The following is a 9,735-nucleotide window of genomic DNA, read 5'->3' as shown; positions in this document are numbered from 1 at the left end:
TTAAATTCACAGAGGAGATTTATCTCAAGATAAGTCTGCAAGACAGTGATTGAGATTCTTTGTTTAGTATTCTGAAAAGTAAGCCAGATATAACTTGACTGTAAAAACCCTGGAAGATGAGTGACAAACAAAAGTAATTCAGAAAAATAGACCAACTATAGTCTGTCTAAAGAGATCATAATTTGTTTTTGCTAACCAAAGACTGACTTTTTAGTGCTTGTGGACTTTTGCTATAATTTTAGTTTAAACGTTTCTCTTCTCCATTTTAGATACCTAATTGCAGCAGAGTTATCTTTCAAAATCTTTTGCTAACTGTTTTTTCAACTTAATTGCAGTGCATCTTCAAATAAAAAAAAAAAAAGATCCATGCCCAGTTACAGCATTATCTCCACTTATTTGAGAACTATCACTCTGTCTTCTTGCTTTCTATTTGCTTTACCAGTGGAAACTTCTCAGGTTCTTTGCTGGATATTATGCCTATTTCTATTAAAATGTTGAAATGGGTGCCCCAGGAAGCAGGGTTTAGGAGTTTCTTTCTGCTTAGATTCCCAGCATGATCTCATTCTGTGCTATGATTTTATAGCAACTCTATGCAAATAGTATCTTCAGAATTTCAAACTTTTAGACCAGATTGCCTGCAACATCTAAATTTTCATTCATTCTGTTGCTTATTCTTTCATACAGACAACTTTAATTCTCAGGCACTTTTCTGTATAGTGTAGCAATGAACAAGACTGAATCTTTTTATTCATGATTTTTTTTTCTTCTGAAACCTCTTGTTAATATCTGAATGGCAAAGGATATTTACACACACACACACACACACACACACACACACACACACACACCTGGATTTCCCTAAGTGTCCATAATCCTTGGATATGGCGTTGCAATTAGCAAGATGCTCAGGCAGATAGAATGTAGTACTGACTTTTCCTTTCTTCTTCCCCATATCCTGATAGGGTCATACTCTAAATATATTATGAATATCACTACTTGTCAGAGAATCAGTCTCCACCATTTTAGACTTTGTTCTACACGCAAATGCCAAATGTATCTTATTTAAAAGAGCCCAATGCTTTACCTACCCAAGTTCCTCCAGTAGTTTCTCACAATTCTTACAATCAAATGGTAAGCTCCTAATAAACCAATAGCTCTCTGTATGATATGCCCAGGATCTCTATAATCCTTTGTACTCATATTCCGTCTTTCTTCCTGCCATCTACATTGCCTTCCTGATGTTGCTTCAACATATCAAACATACCCACAACTTGTGCCAAGTATATTCATTCCTCCTTGGCCTAACATATTCTTGAGATAGTTTGCATGACTGCCAGCTTCATACTCACGTCACACATGATGTTATCGCCGAAGAGAGATTTTCACAACTTAAAACAGCTTTGTACTTCTGTGACTTCCTCTTCATTCATGTGATAAACAGCTGTTTTTCCTAAACCCTCACTTGTGCTACATATCTCCATTCTGGACCTTGATTTGGCAGCATTCTACTAGGATGCCTTCACCATAACAATTGAAACTCCAGGGCCCGGGGCAGTGGCCTAGCGGCTAGAGTCCTCGCCTTGAATGAGCCACAATTCCATATGGGTACAAGTTCTAATCTAGGCCACCCCGCTTCGCGTCCAGCTCCCCTTGTGGCCTGGGAAAGCAGTTGAGGACGGCCCAAAGCCTTGGGATCCTGCACCTGCAAGGGAGACCTGGAGGAGGTTCCTGGCTCCTGGCTTCCGATTGGCACAGCACCGGCCACTGTGGCTGCTTGGGGAGTGAATCATCGGATGGAAGATCTTCCTCTCTGTTTCTCCTCCTCTCTGTATATCTCACGTTGAAATAAAAATGAATAAATCTTTTCAAAAAACAGCAACTATAATACTCATACCTTCGCATCAATCTCTGAAAAATTGTTAACCAGGAAATAAGAATCAACTAACGTCTGATCACTGAGTGAATTAAAGTACTTTTAATAATCCTTACTTCACAGGATGTTATACTGAGGTGCTTTTCATATGGGATAAAAACCCAAGATTGATCAAAAACAAACATTCATAAATAATTGCAAAATGTCTTATAGCACTTCCATTATGAACTTAAATATTGGGGAAAGGCAATTTTATGGTGTGGATGACCCATTGAGCATCACTTTCATTTTATGACACCTGACAAAGTTTCTCTACTGCTATCATAATTGCCTCAGGAGTTTTGTTCATCTTACAGAGTCACTGTTAGAACTGCATGACATATATGCAGACCATTGTTACAATGGTGCTTGCTACATTATAAATGTGGACTACAGTTCATCCTGACATTGATTTTGTTTAACATTTTGTGAATAATACCTGAGAGTTCTTATCATTTCCATAACACCCTCAATTGATCTTGAGCAACACTTCCTGAATATCCAGAAGTTTCAAAGGTACAAAGTAAAACTGAAGAAAATTCTTTGTGATTAGTTTATATTAGGAAATAATGTGTGGTCACTGCACTAATCCCTTGGAAGTGGGAATAGTATGCTTTTAATCTTATGTGGCCAACAATTCTCTTGCCCCCAATGGAGATGGGATAGCGTTGGGTGTCTTGGTAAGATCTAAATGACTTTCTAATGAATCTAACTATATTAATCATCATTTTTTCCTGCCTCCCTGCAAACAGATGCAGGGAGGTACACCATATAAGATTTTTGGCTTTTTTGTCTTATTAATCTTTTCTTATTCTCTTTGTCATTCTTCCATTCACTTTTTAGCTTTGCAGCACTGAATCTGCAAATTCAGCTGCTTTGGAACAGGTGGACTTGTAGTGGATTCCTGACACATGCGGCTAATGGGGTTCTTTAGGGAGAATGTTTAGATTTTTCTAAAAGAGAGATTGCTTCTGCTTTTATCATAGCTGCTTCTCTTCTCTCTGTAACTTCACACACCTCAGGAGGAAGCAGTAGGGAGGAATAACAAATTATTTTATTGTTTTCATCTTGAAGAGCCAAATTTTCTAACAAAATAAATGAACTCCTTCATTTTCCATTCCACTGGAAATTTTTTAAAAAATGGATAAATAAGCTCATAGTTTTAGTCACAGAGTAGGTATATATTTTGCTAATTTTCTACAACATAGCATCTTATTCTAACACTAAGATATCCTTTACATCTGCTGCTAATAGAGTAATGAGAATGATAGTAAAATTAACAAATAAAGGGGAGATGCATGTGGAGCCAGGAGAGGGACACAACTGAGTCATCCTGATGACTCTTCCCACTCATCCACTCTGTCTGTAAGAAAAAGAAGTAAACCACTGAGATCACAGCATTACTTTTCATGCTTAGTATATCCTAACAGATGTCTCAAAGACATGGACAGAGCTAGGAAGCATCACTTTTTTTTCTAAAGACTTATGTATTTGAATGATGGACTAGTGGGGGAGTGAAGGAGAAAGAGAGATCTTTCATCTGCTGGTTCACTTTCCAAATGGCTGCAACAGCCTTGACTAGCCAAGGCAAAGCCAAGATCCAGGAACTGCATCCCAACCTTGCACACTAGTGGTGAACTCTCAGAAACTTGAACCGTTACTGCTACTCTCAAAGCAAAATAGAAGGCAAGTAATTGAAAGCAGAGTTGCCAAGATTCAAACAAGCACTATAATAAGGGATGCAGGTAACTGAAGCAGCAGCTTAACCAGCTGCCTCATAATGTTTTCCCTAGGCAGGTCCTTTTAAAGAAAGTTATGAATGTTAGTACTTAATTTTTACCTTACAAACTGTCATTATCCCAAACCAATAAGCCTCCAATGTCTGAAGGTAATGGGTTTTCCAGCTAGGTCAGTTCAGCAGACAGAGCTCCTCACTTAAGAAGATTATGTCTTTGAATTCTGTGTTTCTTGTATCTAGGACATCTTCAACAAAGATTTATGTATGAATCACCGAAGGACGTTCTGTTCTCAGCTCTGCAGCTGATTGTGATATGCATGACCTTGAACCTGTCCATTTCTCTCCAAGTCTATAATGCTAGTTTAGGATACCAGCATAACTCCCCAGGATTACTCTCTCAGCCTTATAACTATAGTCTTTCCCTTGAACGTTAACCATGTTTCCCTGCCTCAATCCTTGTAAGGAACACACAACTGTTTTGTAACATGAAATTTTGATCAGGATATTTCTCAGTTAAATCTGTCCAGTTTTATTATATATCTGGTCTTAAAGTTTAGACTTTGTGTGTGGTTGCCTTGCAGTATAATAAGGCACAACCACACTGGCAGATATTTTCCCATCACTGTTTTTGCTTTATATAATCTAACTCTACTAATAGTTAATATATGCCTTCTAAGATGCTTTCTTTTTTCACATTTTACATCCCATGGTGAACCTCATAGTGATATAATTACAGATTTTTTTTCTTTTACATTGGTATACAAAATTAGGTTGCATTTGATGTTTGGTATCACCCTAAATTTATAGATGAAAACGTTTTGATTTCTTTGAACACACCAACTGATTTTAAATTGTTGCTCTTAGCCTGGGTAGGCAAGCTTGCAAAATAGCTTTCAGCAACCACTCTTCAGGAGGCATGCTCCTGTGATTGTATGGTTTCAACTTTGTAGAAGTTAAATACAACTTAATTTTATAGTTGCCAGTCAATGGTTCTATGAATATAACATACATTCGTGCTTCCCATTTTCAGGATAAAAGTTGGCTTGTTTGTTTGTTTAAGAAACTGGCTTGTGGAACATTCTTGACTGATATGATTACAGCTGGCAGATTGCCAGAGTCACGATTATAAAAACTTCATATCGGATGTGACACAGCACATGTGTTCTTTGCTGATGGCTGGCTGGAAGAGATGTAGCCCTAAGCTTTCTGGATGTGCGCAGTACTCTGACACTGTGAATATCTGGGATGTCTTCATAGTGGCTCTCATATGTACCCTCTGCACTTGCATGTATTTTGTGATAGTATTGAAGAACATTATGGAGATTCTTTTGCATACCAAATATCAATGACCAAATTAAAGTGACATTAATTTATCAGAAAGGTTGAAATATTTTATAATGTAAAATAAGCATAAATGTTGTAACACTGCATTTAATTACAGTCAAGGAAATAGCTTGAATTTGAGTTGAGAGGTGTAGGAACTTCTGGAGTATTCTGTTGAAATAGTGCGCAGTGGGAATCTAACAGAACTTGTATGTGGATATAAGTAAGTAAATGATTTGACATGGACAACAGGATGATAACAAATTCATGGTAAGGAGGGGTCTGAATTCTGCTGTGCATAGTTTACAGATGTATTTTTGCTTTCTCTATCCCATAGTGTCAGAAAAGTTGTCCAGAAAATGTGCCAAATGTTAGGGAAAAGGCACAGAAACAGAGAGGCTTAAAAAAAAACAGGGAGCAAACTCATAGTCAAATTGCATTTATTACAGACAAATTCAAAGAGGTTGACCATCTGCCTGGGCATAGATGGAGTGGCCCCATGGCAGAGCCCCAGTCCTTCAGAAAGCTAGGCTTTTTATCATTTGGCATCTTAGGGGTTTTCCTAGGGGTAGAGGAATTCCAAGAAAGCAGAATGGGGAGCAGATCAGCTTTGCACAGGGCATTTCAACCTTGGTAGTTCTTGCTCCCTAGAAGCATAGAAATGTGGAGACTGGGATGGGGGCAGATTAGATTGCTCGTATGAAATGCAGTATAAGAGTTGCTGGTGGGAGATTCTCTATTCACTATACTAAGGGCATAAAGAGCAAACATGCATTCTTGCTTCCTTCACATAGGGTTTCCACATTTTAAAATCACTGGGGAATTCATGCCTGTTTACTTATGGGGATTCCTGATTTGGGTTCCAGCTTCATTGTACCAGCCAGTGACGGCCCAAGTACTTGAATTCTGCCACCCACATGGAGACCTGGATGAAATTCCAGGGTCCTACTTTTGTCCTGGTTGTTGTGGACATTTGGGGAGTGAACCAGAAAACAGATTTCTCTCTCCTCATCCACAATGCACCATCCCCTATCCCTCTGCCCTCCACCAGTCATTATACTGTCAAATGAATCTTTCAAAAATATGAAAACTTGGTTAATTTTTAGGGATTGCGAGTGGTTCAGCCACAAATCTGCCTGTGATATGCAAACATTTCTCTACCTTAATCATCTGAGACTGGGTAGTAGAAAGTTAGGACCATCCTTGTCACTCTAGCTTGCCAGTATATTCAGACTATTCCAGCCCAATCTGATAGTTCCCTAGGTGGCCCCCTGTGGCACTATAGGCCTCTTGCTTCTATGATTGTGAGAACAGTCAACTTCTTTCCCTAAACCCCTCATCCGTTACTCCATACCAGCAGAATACAAATCAGCTGGTGTGGTGGGGCTTGCTGTCCTGTGTTTTTCCTCACGAGACAACCATGCTCCAGTAGCTAATGTTCTGAGAACAGTGAGAGACACATGGAGCAGTCTGGGACTCAAACCAGCATAGATTAGCCAAACTTCAGTTTCAGCATAGATGTGTGAACAGGAAATAAATGCTTATTTTTGTAAGCGAACAAACTCTAGGGTGACATGTTTTGCAGAATTATTATGGAAGTGCAGCTGACTGCTACTATGTAAACTATCATTTACTGATGGGAAAGAGGCTGCTGGTTAGAGATGTTGCTGTGAGCACATGTATTTGGAATAAGTTGCTGGGGAAGTAGATCAAATCATCTCTTCTGTTTGCCACAAATCCAGTGACCCTAACTTCTTGTGTGTGTGTATTTGTCTGATTTCCTTAACTGGCCTGATGGCTTGTTCTCCATTTTCCATAGAACCCTGACTTCTGTGCACTGATCAGTTGTTTTGCAAGTTGTTTTCCTGTGCTACTGAATCAAATGTCACTTACCTGGAGGCGGGTCACAACAGACGTTCCCAGAACTTACCATAATGTTTGGCATAGAACAAACTTAAAAAATGATTTACCAAGTTTAAAGTTCATTCTATTTCTGAGGAAAAAATTTAGAGTCTGTACAAGATATTTATTTGTACTGTCTCAAAATCCTTTTCTGTCAAGTGGAGGATTGCAGCAAGTTATCTTGAGAATTCCAATTCTATAACATATTTTCATATACTCAAAAATTAAACATTTATTTCAAAGTTTTCATAAATGTATGTAAACTTCAGTAAGGAAATATTTATTCATGTAAACTTTTACAAATAGTACAACATAAAAGAGGATCACAAAAAATCAGGTTAATAGCTCCTGTTTTTAACTTTTGCCTATTTTACTTACCTAGATACGCAAACATACCAAATTTTCACCATTATTTCCATTTTCTTGTCATTTTTTTAGAAAAGGATTTAGCCATTTGAAAGAGTTACAAAGACAGGAGTAGATGCAGAGAGAAAGGTCTTTCATTTATTGGCAGAATGAATTCCACTATTTAAAGAAAATTAACTGACACAGAAATCATACATATTTATAGAGTACCATATGTTTCATTACATGTATACAGTGTGTTGGTACAACTTAAAAAAACTGTTTAGCTTTAAAATTATGACATCTTCAGAGTGGGAATTTCGGGAAGGGATTTAGATGGCACTGGGAATACCTGAAGCCTGTATTGAAATGTCTTGTGTTCTAAGCAGTTGAATCCTGGTCCGAACCCCTACTTCAAGCTCCCTGTTAATGTGTAGCCAGGAGGCACCAGCTAATTTGGGTCCCTGCCACATTTGGGGGGATAGAATTCCCAGTTGCAGGCTTTGGTCTAGCCCAGCCCATTCTATTGCAAGCATTCAGGGAATAAATAACTTAGTTTCACTCCCTACATTTAAAATAAATAAATTTAATTTTTAAACTAAAAAAAAAAAGTATGCATCTTCTCATTATACTTTTAATGTTGCCCCATTGGTCTTTGAGTATAATATTCAGGATCTCATTTTATTTTAATTTGGTCAAACCTGCCCTTATTAACACACCAATGAAATAACCACACTGTGCTAGTGTGTTCAGCACCAATGTAAGCACTAGAATTACAGATGTGTGCCAAGGGATGAAAGTTATTTTTTAAAATAATTTCTAGTATCTTATAGTCTGAAATAAAGGTTGAATAAACAATATTTCACTTTTCCTTTAAATTCTTAAAATTTATTCAACCCCTCATTTGCCAGTCCAAACAACTACATTTTTTGCTATGCAAATACTTTTTTTTTCTGGGTTCTCATGGCACAGATTATAATGAACAAGTATAAAGTTCTTTTCCCAAAGGCCTCCCTGCAAAGTAGTTTTGTATTGTCTTCAGTTGGCCTATCATGGCAATTTATTTCAAAGCAAAACATTTGACACTGGTGTTTTGGAAAATGGTCACCTGACTGAATTATCCAAGAGCGGTAGACAGATGCTTCCCTTTGCTTATATTTATGTAAACAGAAAGCTAGCCCATAGAATTATCAGATTGGTTTCACAAAATTGAATTTAATCACTACTTGAAAAATAAGTGCCTACAGATTTTAAATAGCAGTCTTCTGTAAACTTTTCCTATTTTTTCAAAGTAAAAACCTACTCCAAAACTTAAAAAATATTCTTAGTGAGACAGTTAGATGAGGTGTTACAGTATGACACTTCAAATATCTGTTTTGAACTGTATTATTAAGTATGTAGGGTATTCTTTTTAACTTATTTATTATATTTCCCTTTTAAAAATATTTTACTATGGAAGACAAAGCCTTTATTTATGGATAATTATCAATACTGTGCTGCAGATACTTGGAAATTTTCAATTTGAGTAAACAATCAATGTCCATAATGTAACTTAAATGTGAAGTAGAAAAGTCAGGAGTCGGAGGGATGCAACATCGATTCTGAGGCCTACTCACAGAGTTGGTTTCTTGACCCTCTCATCTGCTGAAAGTTCTCTTTAAGGCCTTTCCTTTACTATAAAAGCTCTTTTGAGTGGTCCAGGAAGAATCTTGCAGAAGTTCCTTAACATCTCTGTAGTCTGACCTATTTATTAGACCATCTGGATACATCCCTGCATCTGGTGAGGCCCCAGCTGTCCAGTGTAAAGAAGGAAGGGCCATAAACAAAACTAATAGTCTATGAATAGGGACAAAATAGAATAATTGTTCCTGGAAAAACTGTGTGCACAGCAGCTAACAGATTTTGGTACAAATGAGATTAGCAATGTCCATAGGATCACCCATTTCTTTCTAGCTTCTATTTCTGTGTATCTCCTCTATAATGCATTTCACTATCCATTGTTTGCATTTACTTAGGTTAGTACTTAATGTAAGTTTCTTAAACACAAAGACAAATTCTGCTTTATTCATTATATAATCTTTCATCCTAGAAGAGAAAAAGTAATAGTAAAAGCCAGCAATAAGATGTCAACAAAAATAAGTTCCATTAGAGTAGGTATTTGATCCAGCATTTATAAGATGCTTGGTACTTGCATTCCGCATTGGAGCATGTGGATTGCAGTCTGGCTCTATTTCTAATTCTAATTTCTCTCTGACGAACACCCTGGAAGGTAGGACTTTCCAATACCCGTAGGAGACCTGGATTCAGTTCTAGACTGCTGACATTGTAAACATTTGGGAGATGGAAAGGAGTTCTGCATATTCATGTTGCCTATTTATGTATACGACTCTTTTTCTGTCTTCAAATTAAAAAACAAAGTTCTATTAATGAGTTTGTGAATACATTAAGTATTTGGTAAATCATCATAACATTGAAACTTTAATTAGTTTTGCATTAAAAGAAATTTAGGTTTGTA

Source organism: Ochotona princeps, chromosome 12 (genome assembly GCF_030435755.1).
Source record: "Ochotona princeps isolate mOchPri1 chromosome 12, mOchPri1.hap1, whole genome shotgun sequence".
Taxonomy (NCBI): domain Eukaryota; kingdom Metazoa; phylum Chordata; class Mammalia; order Lagomorpha; family Ochotonidae; genus Ochotona; species Ochotona princeps.
Note: the sequence above shows the minus strand (reverse complement) of the source record.